The sequence below is a fragment of the Mobula hypostoma genome, chromosome 22 (genome assembly GCF_963921235.1).
Source record: "Mobula hypostoma chromosome 22, sMobHyp1.1, whole genome shotgun sequence".
In the NCBI taxonomy this organism is placed as follows: domain Eukaryota; kingdom Metazoa; phylum Chordata; class Chondrichthyes; order Myliobatiformes; family Myliobatidae; genus Mobula; species Mobula hypostoma.
Genome location: NC_086118.1, coordinates 26,477,765 through 26,502,435, shown reverse-complemented (window position 1 = coordinate 26,502,435; position 24,671 = coordinate 26,477,765). Strand labels below are relative to the sequence as shown.

Sequence of the window (24,671 nt, the reverse complement as noted above, 5' to 3'; positions counted from 1 at the left end):
TTTGGAGCCTTCCTTCTCCTCTTCTCCAAACCGTTCAGCTGCGATACTGACGATAATTGTTGTCATGGCTTGCAGCTTCCTATCAACCCCTCTCTTTGCCGTTGCCTCCAGAATTTGGTTAACATCTTCATCAAACTACTTCCACAGTGAAGTCATGTTAGCTGTAGGCCATTTGATCTGCCTCCTGTTAGACTTTATGTTACAGGGATTAGTTTGCAACACTTGGAGGTTCCGGGCACTATGGGGAACTCCTGTAATGTCTTTTCTGATGAACGTTGTTGATATTTTATGAAATATAAGCAGAAAACATTTGAAGTGCTCACCAGGCCAGGAATTGTCGGTGCTGCTTGGAATGGTCAACGTTTCAGGCCAGTGATCCTTTATCTGAACCAGGAAAAGTTAGGAATAAAAGTTGATTTTGTTGTGGAGAATGAGGTAGTGGTGAAAGAACAAAGGGAGCACCTGTGATAGAGTGCAGACCTACAGATATGGAATGGCAAAGCGGTGATAATGCTTGCTGAGCAAAAGTGATGAAGGCTTCTTAATTGCAGTGGATCTAGAAATGAAATAACCTTTTGTGACCTGGCCAATATTTCTTTCTCAATTAATGTCAGACATATAGATTAAGTAGTCATTAATTGTAAATGGACAACGGATGAAGTTTTCTGTACAAAACAAATGTCATTATGGTTTAAAAGAATTTAACAATATCAAGTGCTTTGAAATAATTTAATGCGGAAGATGCTAACCCAGGATAATGTAAGATTTTATGGCCCTGCTATTAATGTTATTAACAGATAAAGACTGTTAGATTCTGAATCAGTTCATTGACTAATGAGTAAATGTAATGTAGAATTGCCTTTTGGTTTTACTGAAGGAATTGAAACTTTTTACAACAATGGAGACAATTTGTCAATAATTCATTGGTGAAGTGAGCTGATGAAATGTACATGGTGCTTGAGTAGTTGAAAATGAATTAGGGATGTACATGCATTTCCAGCTTCAACTTCTTGGGAGATAAGACCATACTACTTAGGAGAAGAATTAAGACATTCGGCCCATCAAATCTGCTCTGCCATACCATCATGTCTGATTTATTATCCCTCTCAACCCTTTCTCCTGTCTTCTCCCCAATGCAGAGATGCAAAGGACCCCCCCCCACCCTCTTTGATATTTCTCTCTTAAATTCAAATGCTGTATATGAAACTTAATTCTTCAGTTTGATTAGAATGGCTTCCAAAATTTGATAAGTTACACATTGCTCTTTTGTAGTTTGATGCATTGCAAATTACTCAAATGAGATAAACTATGCAGTTTGTTTGCAGGGGTAGGCAACCTTAAGCACAAATGATTTTCTAGCATGTGTTATTCATTAATTTGAGGCAAAACATAACTAGATGTATTTAAAGGATAATTCCCATATTTCAAGTTTTTTATGGCATTTATCTGGCCCACCGTTCGCTCATTAATACGCGATCCAGCCCACAGAGACAAAAAGGTTGCTAACCCCTGTTTTAAAGTGACATATTCATCTGTTATTGTATTTTAATCAGAACTTTAACAAGTATGGACAGAGAAAAGTAGTTACATTTATTGAGTGTGCTTTCACACATTATTGAAAGATTTTTTAAAAGACTTACTTTCTCAGCAAACAGTTATGAAGTAAACGTTCATTAATTATTTTATGGTGGTTGCTGAGGGAATGATGCTAGCTGTTCTGTTAAGCGGCGAGGGTATCATTAATATCAACTTGAACAGGCAGGCAGGTTTTTATTGGTTATATATTATTTCATGGCAAGATCAGCATTTATTATTGTTCTCAGTGTCCCTTGAACTGAATGGTCAATTAGGCTATTTTAGGGAGCCTCACTGAAAGAATACCACATTGGTGAGACTGGAGTCTCATTTACTGTATGCCAAAGGATGGCGAAGTTCCTTCCCTGAGGGAATTCAGTGAACTAGATCATCATCATTACAGATACCAGCCTTTTATACCAAATGCATGTATTTTTGTCTGAAGTACAGGATTACTAAACACTCAATGCTGCATCGGGCAGGATTAGTGAACTCCTGGTCCTTTACATGAATTTTGAATATTGCAGAGAAGAAATTTTAAATGGAGTTAATATGTTCAAAAATGCCAGGGCAGAATTTTTCTTCACAAAACATCAGTGTGCTGGCATAGTTATAATTGCTCTAGACATCTGCACTAGCAAAAATTAGTATTTACATAAAATCAACAACACGTGTATTTTTAGACAATTCTTGATTTTTGTCTGATATTTCCCATTTTGGTCTTAATAAAACATTAGTTAGTCTTCTAGAGGTCACATTTGAGTAATTTATTTGCCAATACCATTACATATATTTGTCCAGGGAGCAGTTTTACTTGTCATGCACAGAAATGTCGGTGTTTGTGAGAACCATTCTCTCTAAATTTACTTCCCATATCCAAAGATATGGCTTTGGATGAACAGGTGCCAGGCGCTCCCAGCCCTTATTTTTGTGCCAACATGTGTGAATTGACTGTTTGATCACCAAGATATTGGAGATAAACTTGAATCCATCAGGTAATTAAGCGATGATTCTAGAGGATGTCATTCTCCAATTACATTGGTTCCCAGAGAGATCACATTTGTAATTGTACATACAAGTCTGATCTCCCTACCCAAGGAAGTATATACTTGAAATACAGGAGTGCAGCATGGTTTCACCATATTGATTCCCAGGCTGTGGGGTTGGATGGGAAGTGATGGGCAGGTGGTATAGAGAAAGGAGTTGTTGTATGAGGAGCAATTCAGGCCAATATTAGAAGAATGAGATCCCACTGGAACTTTTACAAGGTTCACCAGATAAGGAACTTAAAACAAGGGTCACAATCTCACATTAGGAAACAGATGAGAAGAAATTTCTTCAGCCAGAAAATAATAACTCTTCGGAATTCAGCTGAGAGTGGTGAAAATTGAGTTGCTGAATATATTTCATGATACATTGATAGGTTTACAAATACTATTATAATGCCCTGGTTAAGATTTTTACTGCTAATGCTGTGGGGTATTTCATTTTGTAGCTTTCTGTAGAAGCAGTGTCTCCTGCTGGTAGTGTTTGGGCTTCAGTTAAAGGTAAGCGGCTGTGATGGTCAACTTAGGAATACTACAAATGGGAAAAGGTTCTCGAGGAAGCCAGGTGGAGAGCGATTAGTGATGGACACTGGTGGAGTTCGTGGTCTTTTGATAGGAGATGGAGAGAGGAGAAGTTTGGGAGAGATGCCCATAGGATCTGATCCGATGGGAAGGCACGATTCGATGGAGTCCAAGATGGGAAGTTCAACTGATGATTGGTGAATAGGAGTCAGTGCCGTGAGTAAGGGACAACCAGCTTTTGGAAGATATGAGCTCCAACACTGTGCACATTTAGACTGGTTTAACTATAATGAAACCTTTTATTTTTTTTCTCTTTTCCTTTTCCAATTAATAACTGTTTGATTAAGCTGAAATTAGTAAATACACATTCTTTATAATTGTATATGGTGGACGATCTGTTATTTCTTGGATAGTTGCATATGGGCAGCATTTACACAGCATTTGCCTCAAATCGGGGGTTCGTTAGTCGAAACATCCCGATTTTCCGGTTTGGTGGGACTCAAATCATAACAACCCTAGATGTACATTGTTTGAGAAAGATGGCTTTCTCACCACTGAGTCCAGTGGCTGTTAGCAGAGTCAGCCAACAAGACAAGTTTCTATACATGCCCGGTGAGGGGGCTTCACTATAAACATATTTATGAAAGGATTTGAGTTTAATTTGGGAAATTTTCAATAAGTAGAAAATCTTCCTTAATTTCATAGAGTAGCAAATCAGTTCCAAGAAGGCAAATGGACTTGTCATTTCTTCTGTTTGTGTTAGTAGTGTGTCACTGAAGGAGGGATTTTAGAATTTGAAGCGAAAAGCAATTCAGTTTGTCTCATTTGCCAAGTTTGCCTTAAATCTTTGATCTGTCTCTTTGAAAACTATCAATGAAATATATTGTAGTGCATACCAAGTCCTAACTGCAAACATCAAATGATGTTTGAGGAGTGTCATGATGAAGGGTCATTCACCTGAAGTACTAAGTTAGTTTCTTTCTCCACAGATGCTGCCTGACTGGCTGAACATTTTCAGTAATTTCTGTCTTTATCTTACATTTCCAATATCAGCAGTCTTTTTTTGGTTTTAGATTGTTAATTATGTCTTTGATTTACTTGTCTTTAGTGCTTTTGAAAGACCAAGGAACTACGTGCTGTTTGGAACTGGCATGAATGACGAGGTGCGATCTAGGGCAGTTCAGTCGTGATTGTGGAGGGCCAACACCTCCTATTTCCATATGTTCTTTTGCCAGACCTGCATGGAGTGTGGAATATGTTTCTAAATGATGAGGTTGTTTGACAGCGAGTTCGGTCAGGTGTGTGTCTGTGCTGGTTGTCAAAGCTTTTCTGTGAGATTTGTTTCCAGAAGGTCCTGTTCTAAGGAGGAAGTTGTTGATTGGTTTAGAGCAAGTTTAATGTTAAAGTTTCCAGTAGGTGACCTGTAATTGGTAAGTGCGGAACTAACAGGTAGGAGCGTGCTTAAGCATGGACAACTTGTCATTCAAAGGAAATCCTAGTCAATCTATATTAACTTACCAACATAACTTAAGTACTATTATGCTGTATAAGAAACAATATTTCAAAGGTACTTAGACAGGTTCATGGATAGGGGAAGGATATAGGCCAGACATGGGCAAGTGGGACAGTTTTGATGGGAATCTTGGTTGGTGTAGATCAGTTGGCTGAAGGGCCCTTTTCTATGCTAACTCTGTCTATGTTGGTGCTTAGTGATTGGGCCATACTTGCTGCTGCCAGATACTAGAAGCCCTTATTTGCTACCAAGATACTTACTGTACCTGAGCATTTTCCAGAGATTCCTAATGTTAACTTTCTGATTCAAAATATTGAGGTTCCTCAGAGCATCAAGGCCTTGTGGAAAGCAATTTCATCAAGTGGAGAGAAGAGGAAGGCAGAAGAATGATATCAGTCTGTGTCAGGTGGCAAAGCCAGTACACTTTGCTTTGCTAGCTGTCAATATATCAAGCAGCCTAAATGTCTGTGAATGTTGCAGCCATTCAGAAACGTTTAAAAACTATGAGAAAACGATTAAACAACTACAATGTGGAAGAAAAACACACTTTCAACAATTTTAAATGATCAAAACATTAAAGCAAATTCAAATATTTCAAGAAAATGTAACTTAAATCATGTTCAGTGTTCTTTCTCTCAGCCGTTCACCAAGGTTTACTGTTCCTGCAGAAGATCAGGGCTGCTACAGGTTTGCTGTGGCTGGGAAATTGACAGTGGAACTTGATGAACAAGTTTGGCTTCTGAATATCTTGATGCTTAAATGGAAAAATGTACATCACTTGTGTCATAACGATAAAATTTGATCCAGTACCTTCTGTTGTTGTCATTAAATTGACCTGCAGCATGACATTAACATCTAATCCTGTTACTAACCTGCATGGACATATGATGAATCATTTGATTCTAACCACAACAATAAATGAAAATCTGTCTTATCTCACACTGATGTTCCTGGATTTATAGAAGGATATTTTACACATTCATACAATACATTTGCGGTTTAACATGTTAAATTACAAGCTAATAACACCATAAGGCATAGGAGCAGAATTAGGCCATTTGGCCCATTGAGTCTGTTCCACCATTCAATCACAGCTGATCCTTTTAATACCCCTCCTCTAAGACCATAAGACATAGAAGCAGAATTAGGCCGTTTGACCCAGTATGGACTAATATTAATAATATGGATTAATCTTGTTTGAGGTAATTGATTGGAACAAAACAGTACAGTATAGGACGAGGCCCTACAGCCCACGATATCTGTGCTGACCATTGTGCCAACCTAAACTAATCCCATCTGCCTGCATACAGTCAGTGCCCTTCTGTTTCTTGCCTCATCTACATAAGTGCTGTAACGCCCTGGTACACTGCAGGTATTTCATTCCAGCGGTTCTGTAAGAGCAGTCTGTTCTGCCTTCAGCCTGGTTGGGTTTGAGCTAAGATAAAGGGCTTTGTTGTTCAATTTAGGAACGTTCGTGGAGAGTTTCCGTGGGAGACACTGGTGTGGGTCGAGGTCTTTTTGGGTGGGAGCTGGGAGAAGGCAGGAGTGAAGATGGCTGAGGATGCTGTCCCTGTTGCACAAAAGTGCTTTGTGTAGATGAATGGCTTCAAAGAGGAAGGACCAGTACTCTCCGTGAGAGCCGTTTGTTTGAGGTGGATTTTGAGCGACATCCGGAAAGTAGTGTGTGCTTTCGCGCAGACCGAGGGTCCAGCGCGTGAAGTTACAGACAAGTTCAAGCTAAGCTCCAACTTAAGTGCACATTTGACTCTTTAATTATCATGATCCCTTTTTGTTTTTTTCTTGATTTCCTTTAGTAACTCTCTGGCTAAGTTAACATTCATAAATATATTCCCTTTATAATTGTATGCAGTGTACGATCTGTTGTTTCTTGCCGACGGACGATTGCAGGGGGCAGTACATCACACAACATTCACACAAACCGGGGTTTCGATGGGTGAGACATCCCAACCTCACAGGTTTGGCGGGACACAAGTCATATACACCCAAGATGTATATCTTGAGAAAGGTGGGTTTCTCGCTACAGAGACCAGTGGCTGTTAGCGAGGGGCTAATGAGCCACATTTCCAGAGATGTCCAGTAAAAAGGGGTTTCGGTGCCTCTTATTAAACATCCCTATCATGTTACTATTACCTTCTTTGGCAGTGCATTTCAGGAACCTACTCATTGTTGCATTGCACATCTCCTTTAAACTTTCCCCTTCTCATCTTAAACCTCTCTCCGGTATATGACCTTTATTGCGCTGGTGACAAAGTCTTTGACTATCTATGCCTTTCATCTTATAAACTTAAATAACGGTGCCTCTCAGTCTCAGACTCCCTAGTGTAAACGGGAGCCACACACACAAAATGCTGGAGAAACTCAGCAGGTCAAGCAATATCTGTAGAGTGAAATGATTAGACAACATTTCATGGCCAAGAGCTTTCTTCCAGTCCTGATAGTTCTCTTCTATACCTTGTCCGAAATCTCCACATCCTTCCTTTAGTATGGCAACCAGCATTTGCACAGTGCTCCAAGTGAGGCCAAATTAAAGTATTCTAGAGCAGCAATACAACTTCCTGAATTTCTACTCAGTGCACTCCCAGTGCCCCAAGCAATGAGGGCAGACATGCTATTTATCTACTTTACCACCCTATCAACTCGTATTGGTGCTTGCAAGGAGCTCTGGTATTGCATCCCACGATCTCATCAGTGCTGCTAAAAATCCTGCCATTTACTGTGCACTTTCTTCATACACTTGACTTTCTAATAGGCAACACCTTTCACTTGCCTGCATTAAACTCCTTCTGCCAATTCTCTGCCCCAGTTTCCAACTGACCTAACCCTATTGTATCTTTGACAACCTTCTTCGCTATGCATAACTAAACTCATTTTCAAGTTAGAGCATAGAACATAGAAATCTACAGCACATTATAGGGCCTTTGGCCCATAATATTGTGCTGACCATGTAACCTACTCTAGAAACTGCCTAGAATTTCCCTACTGAATAGCCCTCTATTTTACTAAGCATATACCTATCTGAGAGGCTCTTAAAAGACCCTATTGTATCTGCTTCCACCACTGCCACCGGCAGTGTATTCCACACACACACCACTATCTGTGTGAAAAACTTAACCCTGCATCCCCTCTGTACCTATTTCCAAGTACCTTAAAACTATGCCCCCTCATGTTAGCCCTTTCAGCCGTGGGAAAAACCCTCTGCCCCTCATCATCTTATACACCTCTTTCGGGTCACCTCTCATCCTCAGTCGCTCCAAGAAGAAAAAGCCAAGTTCACTCAACCTATTCTCGAAAGGTACTCCCTCCAAACCAGGCAACATCTTGTAACTCTTCTCTGCACTCTCTCAATAGTATCCACATCCTTACTTTAGTGAGGTGACCAGAACTGAACACAGTACTCCAAGTGGGGTCTGACTAAGGTCTTATATAGCTGTAACATTACCTTACTGCTCTTGAACTTAATCCCATGGTTGATGAATGCCAACACACCATACACCTTTTTAACAACACTGTCAACCTGTGCAGCAGCTTTGAGTGTCCTATGGACATGGACCCCAAATTCTCTCAGATCGTCCACACTGCCAAGAGTAAGAGTCTTACCATTAATATTGTATACTGTCTTCAAATTTGACCTACCAAAATGAACCACTTCTTAATTTCCTGGGTTGAAGTCGATCTGCCACTTCTCAGCCCAGTTCTGCATCCTATCGATGTCCCGCTGTAAGCTTTGACAACCCTCCAGACTATCCACAACACCCCCAATCTTTGTGTCATCAGCGAACTTACTAATCCACACTTCTACTTTTTCATCCAGGTCATTTATAAGAATCACAAAGAGGAGGGGTCCTAGAACAGATCCCATATAGACTTCCATATAGAATACGAACCATCTATAGCCACCCTGTGTCTTCAATTCTAGATCCACAAAGCAAGGTCTCCTTGGATCCCATGCCTCCTTACTTTCTGAAGGAGCCTTGCATGGGGAACACACGCAAAACAAATTAGAACTCTAAGATTATTACAGTACTTACTCAGTACTATAAAACTGTAGTTCCTCATGGTTATCAATGGAGGAATTCATCCAGTGTACAGTGAACGCTGCTGTATTCTTTTATTTGACTGTAAATGAACAAAATCAGTACAGACACCTAGTGCAGATAATGGACTACCTTCATACAATACTTTAGATGATTGCATCCTACCAATCTTCATTTTCATTGTAACTTTCAATACCTTTAGATTCTGGCATCTCCAGGTCCGAATGCTTGAAACCGCAGGAAGCAAAACTGTTCTGAATTGCCTTCCTGATTATTTCTCACCAAATATCAGTGAGAAAAATCACTGCTTTTTGAACACAAACACACGGAACTGGCACTATTCAAAAACTGTTCACTCTAAGTAGAAAGTGGTTTTCAACGGCCACGCAAGTGCAGATGATTGATGCTAGTTAGAAACTGTTCGGCAACAGTCTCCTGTCCTAATTAAATTGTATAGTATATCAAGTCAGCGAAGGGAATCTTGACTATTTTCTCGATTAGATTTTGTTCTTTACAAGTTGTCCCAAATAAGCGACTGCCCCTATTAACCAATGGCCCAATTAACTGGAATCCACTGTATATGCTTTCTAATAGAAACATAGAAACCCTACAGCACAATACAGGCCCTTCGGCCCACTAAGTTGTGCCGAACTTACCCCTACCGTAGAAATTACCAGGAAATTATAGCCCGCTATTTTTCTAAGCTCCATGTACCTATCCAAAAGTCCCTTAAAAGACCCTATCGTATCTGCCTCCGCCACCGTTGCTGGCAGCCCATTCCATGCACTCACCACTCTCTGAGTAAAAAACTTACCCCTGACATCTCCTCTGTACCTACTCCCCAGCACCTTAAACCTGTGTCCTCTTGTGGCAACCATTTCAGCCCTGGGAAAAAGCCTCTGACTGTCCACGTGATCAATGCCTCTCATCATCTTATACACCTCTATCAGGTCACCCCTCATCCTCTGTCGCTCCAAGGAGAAAAGGCTGTACATTCCTAAACCAAAAGCCATGGATGAACCAGGAGGTACATCGTCTGCTGAAGGCATTCAAGTCTGGTGATCCAGGCCTGTACCAGAAAACCAGGTATGATCTGCCGAGGGCTATTTCAAGGGCAAAGAGACAATTTTGAATGAGGTTGGAGGCGACGTCAGATACACAACAACTCTGGCAGGGCTTGCAAGACATTACATTACTTCCACCAAAGCAAAACCCAATAGCATGAATGATAGCGATGCTTTACTACCAGATGAACTCAACGCCTTCTATGCCCGTTTGAAAGGGAGAATGCAACTACAACTGTGAAGATCCCTGCTACACCTAATAATGGTAATAATGTTATCAAAAAAGGCACACTGTAGGTGTCATGGCAAAAATGCTGCAGAAAATAGTCAGAAACTTTGTCAAAGAGGACTTAAAATGTACTTCTGAGGAATATGCATTGCATTGGCAGTAATTTGGCCTAAAGACATTTGAAACCACCACTGTTACACCAATAGGCTCTGACCATATAGAAACAGTGCAGAGGGTAACGTATTTACTGTGTATTAGGATGCAGTCCACTCCATATGCTTCAAAAAGTTTCCTTTTATATTGTATTGAAGATGTGTAAGTTAGCTAATAATTTGAAATATACATTGTAAATAATAGATTAATTGTTTTTGAAAATATTTCCAATGAAGAGAATTGAGCGGAACTTAGATGAGATGATCCACATGTGAATTAGTATTCTGCAATTCTGTTGAATTAACTGTGAAGAGTAGCAATGCAGGAGCTCTCACTCAGCAGCTTATTGTGGTGATCTGCAACCATGCTAGGATACAGTGCGGTCTGTCTATGGAATTTTCTCATATTCGTCATTGTGTTCTCAGCTTGGTGCAGTTAATTTGTAATCTCAGTCATACAACTGAAGGACAATGCTGTTTCCCATTCACTACCAATACTACTGCAGTACTATAAAACTGTGTATTAGTTTCTAATACTAATTGACGGAGGAATTATTATGTTGCGTTCTATATGTAAATGAACAAAATGAGCGCAAGACACCTAGTGCAGAAAATGGACTGCCTTCAGACATTGCTGTTGACGATTGCTCCACCAGATCAAATGTAACATTCAAGATGATTGTCGATACCTTCAAATTCTTTGTTGTGTCTAACTTGTTGAAGTAGTGAAATTATTTCATGTTCACTCATGGCTGTTTCTGGCATCTCCAAGCCTAAATGCTTAAAACGAAAGTGAGCAAAACAGTTCTGAATCATCTTATTCCTTATTTCTTCCCATCTATCATTGACAAAAAAAAATTACTGCATTTTTAACACAAACACACACAACTGACACTATTTAAAAACTTTTTGCTTTTGTGTCTGACGGCCATGAAGGGGCACATGACTGAGATGAGTTAGAAACTGTTTGGAAGCAATCTCCAGACCCAGTCTGGTGTAGTGTCTCAAATAAACAAATAAACAAAGGGACCCTCAGCTATTTTCTCAATTAGTTTTTTCTCTTTAAGAGTTGTCCCAAATAAGCAGCTGCCCTGTTTAACCAATGGCCCAATTAACTGGAATCCATTGTATTATTTAAAAGTGGGATATCGGTAAAATGCCTGCAGTTCTATTTTGATGCAACATGCTGAATTTATATTAGTTCAGGTCCAAATATTTTTTCTACTACAGAAGATTTATTCTTATTGCTGTATCATTCAGTGAGCTGGAAGCAGGCTGTGTGAGACACAGTCCTTTCTCCAGCAAATGGTATAGTGGTTTGCTTTGATTTAGTTACTTCAGTTACTCAGCCAGCTGATTCTTCTTTGGCGGTGATTTGGGATCAAGAACGACTCGCTTTCATTCTAATCTCGTGGGTTCTGAGGTGACTGATGAGGCCTTTGTGGGAACTGAAAAGTTTTCCACAGATGGGCCTGGTGATACCCGAAGAAATAAGCAGACGGATAGTTTGTAAGATGATGTACAAGTTTTTTTTCCATTACTGTCCTCCTGTTGCATAGACTTAAGCTTCTTGATACTACTTTCACCATTTGCAACAGTTCAAGGGGTCTGAGGAGTTGGTGCATTCTTTTTCAAAGGAGGCTTAAGAATATTGAATTTTTTTCCCCACTGCTTTCCTGATGACCTCTTCCTAACTTGGAAATGAACCTCTTTTTCGTAAATCTGGATATGTGAATGACAGGATTGCAAATGCAACTATCTGAATATAATTGGTTTAGTTCTGGAAATGTAGGCCTGGATGATACTGTTTCCTTAAAGTTCCTGTGCATTTAGAGTATCTGGTAGAGGCAGATTTGTGGCATCCTCCCGGTTCCTGCTGCAGGTCTCAGAACCAATTGGGAGGTGGGAGGTGGGGGGGGGGGGCGGGAATCACTCTGGCGGAGTCAACCATGAGATTTGTGTCAGGATTGAACCCTTTGTCTTCAAGCACTTGTTTAGCTCAGTTAACCAGGATTGGTGCATTTCTGGATGATGGAAAGTTTCATCAGTGAGGTCCTTCACTGACTTCCTTTCTCAGATAAAGGACATTGTTCAGATTTTCAGGCATTTTGGCATGCTTTTCGTTGAAGCTAGTATTGCACAGTGGGCAGGTTGGCCAAAGACCTTTTTTCTTGCAGGTGTTGATTGATCCAGTCATATTTCAGATTTCTTGGTAATTTTTTGCTCGGCTGGTGAAGAAACTAACATATGTGGAGAACATTCTCACTAGTTGCATCACCAGCTGGTAGGGAGCCTCCAATGCACAGGATCACTAGAAGCTGAAAAGGGTTATGGAGTCAGCCAGCTGCATCGCACACAATGTTCCCCACCGTCGAGGATATTTTCAAAAGGTGGTGCCTCAGGAATGAGTTCTCCATCCCTGAGGGCCTGCTTCATTTTGGACATGTCCTCTTTTAGTTACTACCATCAGGGACTCGGTACAGGTGCCAGACGACCAACAGTCAGCAATTCAGAAACAGCTTCTTCCCTTCCACCATCAGATTTCTGAATGGTCCAAGAACTCATCCCTTTGTTTTTCTGCACTATTTATTTATTTTGTAATTTGTAGTGTTTTATGCCTGCACACTGTACTGCTGCTGCAAACCAACACATTTTCATCATTTAACAAGGGATAATAAAGCTGATTCTGATTCTGATCCTGCCAGGACCTGGAGTATTTACCATATGGTTTTGTGCTTACCTCTCTGACAAAATAGGCTGCTGGGTGTGATTAGACTGTTCTAATCATTTTGCCCAGAGAAGGAGCTCACTATTTCTTCCTTGCCAATTACACCTTGGCAAAGCTGGTGTCGCTGTGTATCCTGGTACTATGTCCACCAGGAGGATCAGTATGTTTCTTTTTGGGATTTTCACAAGTTCCCTGGGTCTCATCCATAGGTTCAAGAGTTAGGCATTGCACTGATGACTATAGCACGATTATTCAGTGTAGAAGGAGGTGAAGGTCACAGGGTACTTATTAATTTCTGCAAAAATGTCAGACAAACCGATTTTGATGGTGAAATCCATTTCATGAAGGCGGCTTTCCTCTTCCATTTGGCCCTCTACAAATAAAGTTCTTGTGCTGCCTTGTCCTATAAGCAGGGCAATCTGTGCCCATTATGTCTTGCCTAGAGACAATATTGTAGCTGCTGTTCTTGGCCATTGGTCCAGATAGAAGGGTTTGAATCCCATCATTGCAACTGTGCAGTTATACAAATAAATGTATCTACATTAAAACATCTGGACAGTGTCAATAATGGTAACCACAGAACTGTTTGCTCAGTATAAAATCCCTTCAGGTTTTTTGATGACCTTGAGGAAGGAAGGTCTTCTTCATCTTCCTCGAGGCCCTCCGTTGTGGTTGACTCTAAATTGTTTTCTCAGTTCAGAACAATAAACGTAGCATTGTCACCAACATTCACTCACCTCAAACTCCTGCAGTGAGCAAAGTAATTTTCTCAGTTGATATCAGAATCAGGCTTAATATCACCAGCATATATCTTGAAATTTGATGCCTTTGCAGCAGCAGTACAATGCAATACATAACAATAGACAAATGTGAATTACAGTAAGTATATTACTATTTAATAGTAAATTAAATAAGTAGTGCAAAAATAAAAATAAAGAAATAGTGAGGTATTGTTCATGGATTCAGTGTCCATTTAGAAATTGGATGGCAGAGGGAAATAAGTTGTTCCTGAATCGTTGAGTGTGTGCCTTCAGGCTTCTGTACCTCTTTCCCGATAATAACAATGAGAGCAAGAAAACAAGTCTGTTGAAAAATCAAACTACCAGAACTTTGTCCAGTAGAAGCATAAACAAGAGAAAATCTGCAGGTGTGGGAAAATCAAGCAACACAAACAACATGCTGGAGGAACTCAGCAGGCCAGGCAGCATCTATGGAAAAGAGTAAGCAGTTGACATTTCGGACCAAGACCCTTCATTGGTCCTGTTTTTGTGTGTTCCATTAAAAGCATGGCATTTCTCAGGGAAAAATGCAGCACAAAGGACAGTTGCATATAAACTGTGTGCACAAAATAATTCTCAGTCAGCGAGCTTGATTGACGGTGGAGTTACTCATTCATCTCCCAATCAAGCTGTCCATTGGTTTGTCACCGGTACAATCAAACCCTGATGTGACTCCTCAGTAGAATGTAAATTCTACTGTTTCAGTTTTGAAATGATTGTCTTTGCTTTATTTGCAGTTGAGTAATTAAATGCTTCAGGAGTAATTTACACCTTTTATAATCAGTTTTAGTGAAGGATATTTTAATGAATGGGACATAACTGAAGAGGTAGGCTGAGCTTCACACAATAATTAATCACCCTGAGAATGTGTGGATACTGGCTTCTGGCCACTAGTAATGCAAGAGATTTAGTAGTTAATTGTAACATCTCGGGGGGATTGAAATTAGTTGACAGTCTACCAGCAACATGCTGTAAGTTTCAGTGAATGAAATTTGATGAATGAATGATCACTCCAGTTGATTAATTAAATTGCATTAAGATTAAACAATCTATTTTAATGACTTAGAAAATCTGTTTGTTCTCCGCAATGCCTGTCAAGCAGTGTGCTATCAATCAATCTCAGCGAAATAAAGGCTACCATTGATGTACTTGAGTTATGTTGGGAGTTGACACAATGTTTGTTATTCTATGAAGTGCCTGTTACTCAGCTATTGATCTGCGATGTTGAATTTCAATAAACTAATGTGTTGGAACATTCATCCAGTAGCTGCAGTGCTGCTTTGTAGTGTATCTTGCCTGTTAAGAAAGCAGCAAGGTAGCTATTGAATACTTGAGGAAGGTGGAAAATAGCCTACACAGACCTCAGAATGTCTGGGCTGAACTCTTCCGATTGGGCAGAACTGCAAACTACTGGCAAAAAATTCCAACTCTGTGTCTATTGTCGTAAACATGTTCAGGTGAAGCTGCACAGAAAGCACAATTGTTCTGTTAACTTAAGCCATTTTAGGAAATAACAATTACCTTTGAACTTATACATCACCTTTTATGTAGCAGAGCATCTGAAGTCACTTGAAATTAAAACTATTGGCATTGAGCCAGCTTGGAAGAAAATGCAGGTGACCAAAAAGTTCAAAGTTCAAAGTAAATTTATTATCAAATACAAATACAAACTGTATGTCACCATATACAACCCTGAGATTCATTTTATTGCAGACATTCATATTAGATACAAGAAACACAATAGAATCAATGAAAGACCACCCAACAGGACAAATTATCAACATGCGTAAGACAACAAACGTCAAACACAAAAATAAAAAAAATAGAAATAATAATAATAGCCTCGTTAGCTCTGTTTGTTCCTCAGATTTTACCAGCTTGAACTGAGAAAAAATAAATGAAAATAATAATAATATGCAATAAATATCAAGAACATGAGTTGAAGAGTCCATGAAAATGAGTCCATAGGATGTGGGTACAATTCTGTGATGGGGTGAGTGAAGTTGTCCCCTCTGGTTGAAGGGTAATAACTGTTCCTGAACCTGGTGGTGTGGGTCCTGATGCTCCTGTACCTTCTAACCTGATGGTAGCAGTGAGACAGCCTGGATAGTGAGGGTCCATGATGGTGCATGCTCCTTCCCTGTGATGGCACTCCATGTGAATGTGCTCAGTGGTAGGGAGGATTTTACCTGTGATGGACTGGGTGTATCCACTTCTTCTTATAGGCTTTTCCCTTCAAGGGAGTTGGTGTTTCCATACCGAGCCATGATGTAACCGGTCAATATACTCCCGACACATATCTATAGAAGTTTGTCAAAGTTTTAGATGACATGCTGAATCTTTGCAAACTTCTGAGAAATCAGAGGAGTTGCCATGTTTTCTTTGCAATGGCACTTGTATGCTGGACCAGGACAGATCATCTGAATTGATAACACTGAGGAATTTAAAGTCGCTGACTCTGTCCACCTCTGATCCCCCAGTGAGATCTGGCTCATGGACTTCTGGCTTGCCCAAGGACAGAGATTTTGAAGAAAATTCAAAAAGTGACAGATTTGCATAGGGAATTGAAGAAATTAGTTCCTTAACTACTGCAGCCACTGTTGTCAATCGTAGAAGAAATAAATTTGGATTTGATCTAGAGGCTAGAACTGGAAGACTGTAGTTATTCTGGAGGGGATGAAGGAGAACTAAGTAAAACTTCACTCAAGGATTCTTGTTCAGGATAAACAGATAGAATAAACTTTTCACACAGGACCGAAAGGCAGTAAATTCCATTTTGAAGTTTGAATTCTATAGCCTGTGACTTGTTCCTCCACCAATAACAGAACCTACTCTTAACTGATACCATTTTAACTGGTTAACTGATAAAGGAATAAGATGATCTGAGAGAGCAATAGACCCACGAAACCTGGATTGCACCATGTAAGTCAGATAGTAAACAATGTAGAACAGTTAGGCCGTAAGTCCTTTTACTGTGTTGTAAGTTCTGCTTGGGAATTCCATAACTCACTTAAGTATGTGCCTGGGCTGCTGGTGTCGAGAATTATTATTGAAAAAATTACTCTTTACAGAGGAATGAGATAAATTGATAATAGTATTTTTTTAAGCATTTGTTCCCCCTTCGGCAGTTCAAATGAAGGACCTAGACCTGAAACATTGACTATCTGTTTCCCTCTGTAGATACTGCCTGACCTGCTGAGATCCTTAACACCCTGTGTATTGTTGCTTAAGCAGCTTGGGTGTAGAGGAAGAATGCAGTGTCAACCAGATTTACAACATTGATAAAACTGCACACGTAGGACATTTTTGTTACAGGTGCATGCAGGTGTAACTGGAGAAACTTAACAAGACAAAGTAAAACTAACATTGATAAGGAAAGGTTACAGTTGTCTCAATATTTTACAGATCAAAAAAATTTCATTTTGCGGGCATTTGGCCAATCCTCACAACTTGTTTTGTAGTATAGAGAAACACCTGATTCTGCATATGCCCATTCACCTCCTCCCTCAGGGCCTAAACAGTCCTTCTAGGTGAAGCAGTACTTCACATGCAAATCTGTTGGGGCCGTCTGCTGTATCCGTTGCTCCTCTATGTTGCTCAGACCCAACGAAGATTGGCGGACCGCTTTGTCAAGCACCTCAGCTCTATCCACCAAAACTGGAACCATTTCAATCCCTATCCCCATTCACGTTCCGGCATGTCAGTCCGTGGCCTTCTCTTCTGCCAGTGTTGGAGGAGTTAAAGCTCATATTTCATCCAGGTAGCCTCCAACCTGATAGCATGAACATCAATTTCTCCAAACTCTTGTTATTCTCCCCCCTGCCCCCAACACTTCCCTCTTCTTCATTTCTCCACCCTGGCCTCTTACTTCTCCTCACCCCACCCTCCCACGTGCCCTTCCTCCTTCCCTTTCTCCCATGATCCACTCTCCGCTCCTACCAGATTCCTCCTTCTCCAGCCTTTTCCCTTTTCCAATTGTCACCTCCAGCTCCTTGCATCACCCCCCTCCCCCACCCACCTTGCTTCACCTATCACTTTCTAGCTCAGGGGTTCCCAGCCTGGGATCCACAGATCCCTTGCCTCGTGGTATTAGTCCATGGCATAAAAATGGTTGGGAACCCTTGTCTTGTCCTCCTCCCCTTCCCTGTCCCCCACTTTCTCATTCTGGCTTATTTCCCTTACCTTTCTAGTCCTGCTGAAGTGTCTCGGCCCAAAATGTTGATTTTTAAAATTCATTTCCTCCAGATGCTTGTGCATTTTGCACCATATTTCATCTGCCACTGCTTTTGTCCATTCTCCTAATCTGTCTGGGTCTTTCTGCAGACTTCCTACTTCCTCAACACTACCTGCCCCTCCAGCTACCTTTGTTTTGTCCACAAACTTGGCAACAAAGTCATCAATTCCATCATCCAAATCATTGACATATAACATGAAAAGAAGCAGTCACAACACCGACCCCTGATTACCAGCAACCAACCAGAAAAGGCCCCTTTATTCCCAATCCTTGCCTCCTTGCCAGTCAGCCAGTCTTCTATCCATGCTAGTATCTTTCCTGTCATACCATGGGCTGCTAAGCAACCTCATGTACGGCACCTTGTGAAAGGCCTTCTGAAAACCAAATTAAATAGCACCCACTGACTCTCCTTTCTCTATCCTGCCTGTTATTTTTTCAAATAATTCCAACTGATTTTCAGACAAGATTTCACTTTAAGGAAACCATGCTGACTTCAGACTATTTTATAATGTGTCTCAAGTATCCTGAAACCGCATCCTTAATAATGGACCCTAACATTGTCCCATTGTCTCAACCACTGCAGTCAGATTAATTGGCCAATAATTTCCTTTCATTTGCCTTCCTCCCTTCTTAAAGAGTGGATTGACATTTGCAATTTTCCATTCCTCTAGAAGAATTCCAGAATCGAGTGGTGCTTGAAAGAACACTACTAATGCCTCTGCAATCTCTTTTAGAACATTAGGATGTACTTCTTCCAGTCCAGGTGACTTATCTAGATTCAGACCTTTCAGCTTCCCAAGAACCTTCTCCTTAGTAATAGCAACTGCACTCACTTTTGCCCCTTGCCAATATCTAATTTCTAGGCATACTGCTGGTGTCTTCCACACTGGAGTCTGATGCAAAATACTTATTAAGTTTGTCCACAATTTCTTTGTCGCTCATTACTACCTCTCCCTTGTCATTTTCCAACAGTCTGATATTTCCTCTCTTTTACTTTTTATATATCTGAAAAATCTTTTAGTATTCACTTTTATATTATTGACTACCCTTACCTTCATACTTTACAGTCCTGATGAACGGTCTTGGTTCGAAGTGTCGACTGTTCACTCTCTTCCATAGATGCTGCCTGACCCACTGAGTTCCAGCATCTGCAAATTTTCTCATATTTTTACCTTGGTTTATCTTTTCTCTCCTTATTGTTTTTCTTTTAGTTGCATTGTGTTAGTTTTCAGGCTGGTTTCCGGCATTAGGCCGTTAAATCCAATTCCATTTGTTGGATTTTGAAACTGCTTGCCCTCCAGCATTTTAATGAAACTACATTTGACAGCAGAAATGCTGGGAACTGGCTTTCAGAAATACAGATCCTAAAATACTTAATTATGATTTTAGAATTAGGGTGCAGTTAACTTAAGACGATTTCTACAACAACTGTTATTTTCATGTTATTAAAGGCACCTTAATATGAGACAGGTAAGATTGGGTCTATGCACTCTTGTTTGGCAGTGAACTTCATTGCTATTTTTTACGGCAATTTGAAACTGGAAATTTATTTAATTTGGCTGTCTCATGGTGTTAATTAGTGTAAAATAAAGCTCACTATCCAAGTTATCAGTAATGAAGTATTTAGTCAGAGTTGCTGTTCTGAGTACTTAAACTTGTGGCCATGAATCTGTCTCCAACATTATGTTGAGTGCAGTATTTCTAATACCACTCGGCTGAGGGTAAAAACCTAAATGCAAAATTAGTGGCCAAAAATTGAAATGATCTGATTTGTGAACCAGTACAGCATCAGTTATAATGATTGGAACATTTGCTGCCATATAACGAAGGCATTAAACTTGAATAAATATTGCAATTTTATAGTTTACTTGACAAATTTGGAGTCAACAATTCAGATTTCAAATTTACCTTTTTGCAGAGCTATTTCTTACAATTGACTTGTAGCTCCCAAAGCAAAGATGCATACAAACTTGCCATGAGATATTGGCACCTGGGTCTGCTGAAGATCAATTTGGATCAACTTTATTTACCATATGCATTAACATGTATTTGGAATTTGCTGTGGTGTGTTGGCACGATTTGCAATGAAAACAACATTATTCTACTATTATAAAGAAGTAAGATATATAAAATTATGATAGAAGTATGGATATGGAGTAAAATGTACATAAATACCGGCATACATTTATAATGGAAGCTGCATTAGAAAAAGTGGTTTAGGGTGTTTACAGTGCAGTGACTGAGGAAGGGACATTTTGACATAAGCAGATTGAACCATTCAGCATATCAACATGGCTTAACTTGTGTTGCAGAAAAAACAGTTGTTTCATGTTCCATTGATATTGACTTCCTTCACCTGCGATGTCTGTTTCTCACATCCACCACATTATTTTTTTCTCTTTGACAAGATCTAGATCTTTGCATTAGACGTGCAAAGCCAGCACAAGAAACTTAATTTTGTGTATGCCAAACTGTGTAGCTTTTGGTTTTTGGAAACAGTTTGTACAGCTCTGACACAAAAAAAAACAATAGTAGCAAATCTGCTGCTTTCATTTTCAGCACAGGCAAGTCACTATGTACACCAGTCATTGAATGCTGTGTGACTGCTTTTTTTAATTGTATACCAAATTTGATATTCTATTTTGGAGAAATGTAGTATAATTATTTCTCGTTCTATGCTGCTTCTTTTCAGAACTCCTCAGTGAAACGATGTTATGACAGTAAAGATTATATGAACCACTTTGTGCAAAACGTGACTCAACCAGATTTTCTGAACTACCCACTTGAGAATTGGCTATAAAGAGGCATGTGTCATTAGTTGTGACATGCCTTAATGTACCATTGTAATCTAACTGTCGGCCTCAACACTATAAGGAAGCTGACAGATTTGTAATAAGGTTTGAATTTTTCAGCACTGTATCAAGATCTTCCACTCTGCAATGCTTTTGGAGATGGTCATTGCATTACATGTATTGAAATTTCCCAGGAATTAAGTGCTCCTTTAAGTTCTTTAAAGCTTTGGGTTTAGGGGATTCAAAATAATGCATTAAATTGAATCACACATTTACTGTTTGTATGCTAAAAGTGATCATTGTGAAGAAAATGGAGCTAGTATATAGATTTGTTGATCTGCTGTTTATACCCTGAATAAGCTTCAGGCTTAAATGTATAGAGGGGGTCTGATGAGACTTACGAGGGGTAATTGATAGGTTTGTGGCCTAAGGTAGAAGGAGTCCATTTTAGAAAACCTAGCACATTTATTTTTCAAACTAGTCCCCTTCTACATTTAAACACCTAGTCCAGTGGTCGTGGAGCGTACAGATCTTGGACCTCCAGAAAGTGCTGACAGCAGGGGTGATTGATAAGTTCGTAGCCTAAGGTAGAAGGAGATGAGTTATACAGCTCTTATTACATTCACATGTATTTCAACTCTTGGAGTGATTATGCAGAAAGTGTGAAGTGAATAACTCATTCCAGGTGATTGATAAGTTTGTGGCCTAAGGTAGAAGGAGATGAGTTATTAACTTCAAACTTTCTCCATAATCACTCAAAGAGTTAAACTGCATGTGCATGTAACGAGAGCTGTATAACTCATCTCCTTCTACCTTAGGCCACAAACTTATCAATCACCCCTGCTGTGGACACTTTCTGGAGGTCCAAGATCTGTATACTCCACGACCGCTGGACTAAGTGTGTAAATGTAGGAGGGGACTATGTTGAAAAATAAGTGTGCTAGGTTTTCTAAAATTGACTCCTTCTACCCTAGGCCACGAACATATCAATCACCCCTTGTACATCAACCTACTGCTTAATGGGTTTGTTTGTGGCAGATGGAACCACTTTAGCAAATTGACCAATAATTGCATTCATCAATATACAGTCTTTAATATATCCAAAGGCATTTCAAAGAGGGGAATCAATATGTTAGACAGCAAGTCAAAATATGGATGTTGGAGAAGCACTTCTTGATTTTCCAGACAAACACACATAATAGACGTAGGAGATTTACATCTTAAAGATTCGTACAAGACCTAATTAAAAATAGAACTAAACTATGATTGCTAAGTGGGAACTTGCATGTTATAAACTCCGTTTCTAAGGGAATAGCCTGCATCTGAATGCATGTTGGCAAAGTATGTTCTATTTAGGTGATCACCATCCGCCAGTCATATTAGGACCCCGCTTGAAATAGATTGGTACTACAGAGACCTTATGGTCCATTCATCTGCCATGGATCTTTGATGCAGCTATCAAAATTTATCTGTCTCTCATTTACTTCTTATCCTCAGTCATCCTTCTTTTCAAGAATATATCTCTCTGTTTGCATAGCAATAAGCTATGATGATCTGGTAACTCATTTACTTCACAGTTGACTTGAGTTTTTAGTTACAAAGTACTGAACATAATGATGAAGGGTCTTGGCCCGAAATGTTGTCTGTACCCTCTTCCACAGATGCTGCCTGACCTGCTGAATTCCTCCAGTATTTTGTGTGTGCTGCTCAGATTTCCAGCATCTGCAGATTTTCTCGTTTGTGATTGAATGTAATGTAATTAGCTTTTACTCTCTGCAGATGTTGTTCTCATTGTTTATGTTCCATACAAATCCATTCTGGGGATATATCTTAAATAAATTAACTGATGCAGTTGTAAAAAAGAGGTGATTAAAAATTCTTGATCATGACAAAAGAAGCTAGATGTTAACATATATAGGACCCTGGTCAGACCCCACTTGGAGTACTGTGCTCAGTTCTGGTTGCCTCACTATAGGAAGGATGTGGAAGCTATAGAAAGGGTGCAGAGGAGATTTACAAGGCTGTTGCCTCGATAGGGGAGCATGCCTTGTGAGAATAAGTTGAATAAACTTGGCCTTTTTTCTTTGGTGTGACGGAAGATGAGAGGTGACCTGATAGAGGTGTATAAGTTGATGAGAGGCATTGATCGTGTGGATAGTCAGAGGCTTTTTCCCTGGGCTGAAATGGCTAACATGAGGGGGCACAGCTTTAAGGTGCTCGGAAGTAGGTACAGAGGAAATATCATGGGTAAGTTCTTTACGCAGAGAGTGGTGAGTGGGTTGCCGGCGATGGTGGTGGAGGCGGATACAATAGGGTCTTTTAAGAGACTCCTGGACACTACATGGAACTCAGAAAAATAGAGGGCTATGGGTAACCCTATGTACTGTAATTTCTAAAGTAAGGATGTGTTTGGCACAGCTTTTTGGCCCGAAGGGCCTGTATTGTGCTGTAGGTTTTCTATGTTTCAAGATAAAAACATAAGAAATAGGAACAGGAGGAGGCCATCTGGCCTGTCGAGCCTGCTCTGCTATTCAATAAGATCATGGCTGATCTAGCCATGGACTCATCTCCACTTACCCTGCCTTTTCCCCATAACCCTTAATTCCTCTATCCAACCTTATCTTAAATATATTTATTGAGGTAGCCTCTACTGCTTCATTGAGCAGAGAATTTCAAAGATTCACCACTCTCTGGGAAAAGCAGTTCCTCCTTATCTCTGTCCTAAATCTACTCCTCTGAATTTTGAGACAATGTCCCCTACTTCTAGTCTCACCTACCAGTGGAACCAACTTTCCTGCCTCTATCTTATCTATCCCTTTCATAATTTTATATATTTCTTTCAGATCTTCTCTCATTCTTCTGAGTTCCAGCAAGTACAGTCCCAGGTGACTCGATCTCTGCTCATAGTCTAACCCCCTCACCTCTGGAATCAACCTGGTAAACGTCCTCTGCACCACCTCTGATCTGGGATAGTAGGCAGTTATTCAAGATACTTAGGGCCAGATATCGCTTGACGTGTTTCAGTCAGGTCTGGTGTTAGATTGTCAAAATAATTATGTCCAGATATCCTGAAACCTAGGCAGATTACTGGCATCAAGGGTACAGATATGACAGCAGTTGACTAAATGAGAAGTCTCCAAAATAATCATGTTGAGGGAAGGGCCAATAGCTAATCATTAGGGAACCTTTTTTAAGTGTCTCCAAAGGTAACTAGCTCCCTTCATCTATGGTGTTTACCCCTGTTTTGCATCAACTATTTTTGGATACAGTACAACCACCTTATAAGACCGTAAGAAATTGGAGCAGAATTAAGCCATACTTTGCCATTTGAACATGGGTGATTTATTTTTTCTCTCAACCCTATTTTCCTTTCTCCTCCATGTAACAGTTGACACCTTTACTAGTCAAGAACCTGCTAAATATAACCAATATCTTGGTCTCTACAGTTCTCTGTGGCAATTAATTCCACAGATTCACTCTCTAACTAAAGAAGTTCCTGCTCATCTCTGTTCTAAAGGGATATTCATCTATTTTGAGCTTGTGCCTTCTGTTCCTAGACTCTCCCTCTATTAGAAACATCCTTTCCTTGTCCACTCCATCTCGGCTTTTCTATGTTCAGTTGAGTACAGTGAGATCCCTCTCATTCTTTTAAACTCAGGCAAGTACAGGCCCAGAGCCATCAAATGCTCATCAGACATTAACCCTTTCATTCCCAACCTCATTCTTGTAAATCTCCTCCAGATTCTCTCCAGTGCCAGCATATCCTTCCTCAGACATTGAGCCCAAAACTGCTCACAGATCTCTAAATGTGGTCTGAACAATGTCTTATAAAGTCTCAGCATAAATTCTTTGTTTTTACATTCTACTCCTCCTGAATACAGGACTGGAATATAAAAGCAAAGATGTAATGCTGAAGCTTTATAGATTTTTGTTCTTCAACACATTACCAAGGTAAAATCTGTCTTTGTTAATTGATGTTGTT

The 24,671-nt window shown here is 40.0% G+C and overlaps 1 protein-coding gene across 1 annotated transcript in view; it reads left to right on the top strand.

Moving 5' to 3' along the window:
• The window catches only part of usp43a (ubiquitin specific peptidase 43a), a 484,729-nt gene that overhangs the window by 171,050 nt on the left and 289,008 nt on the right, over window positions 1-24,671 (top strand). The window lies entirely within an intron of this gene.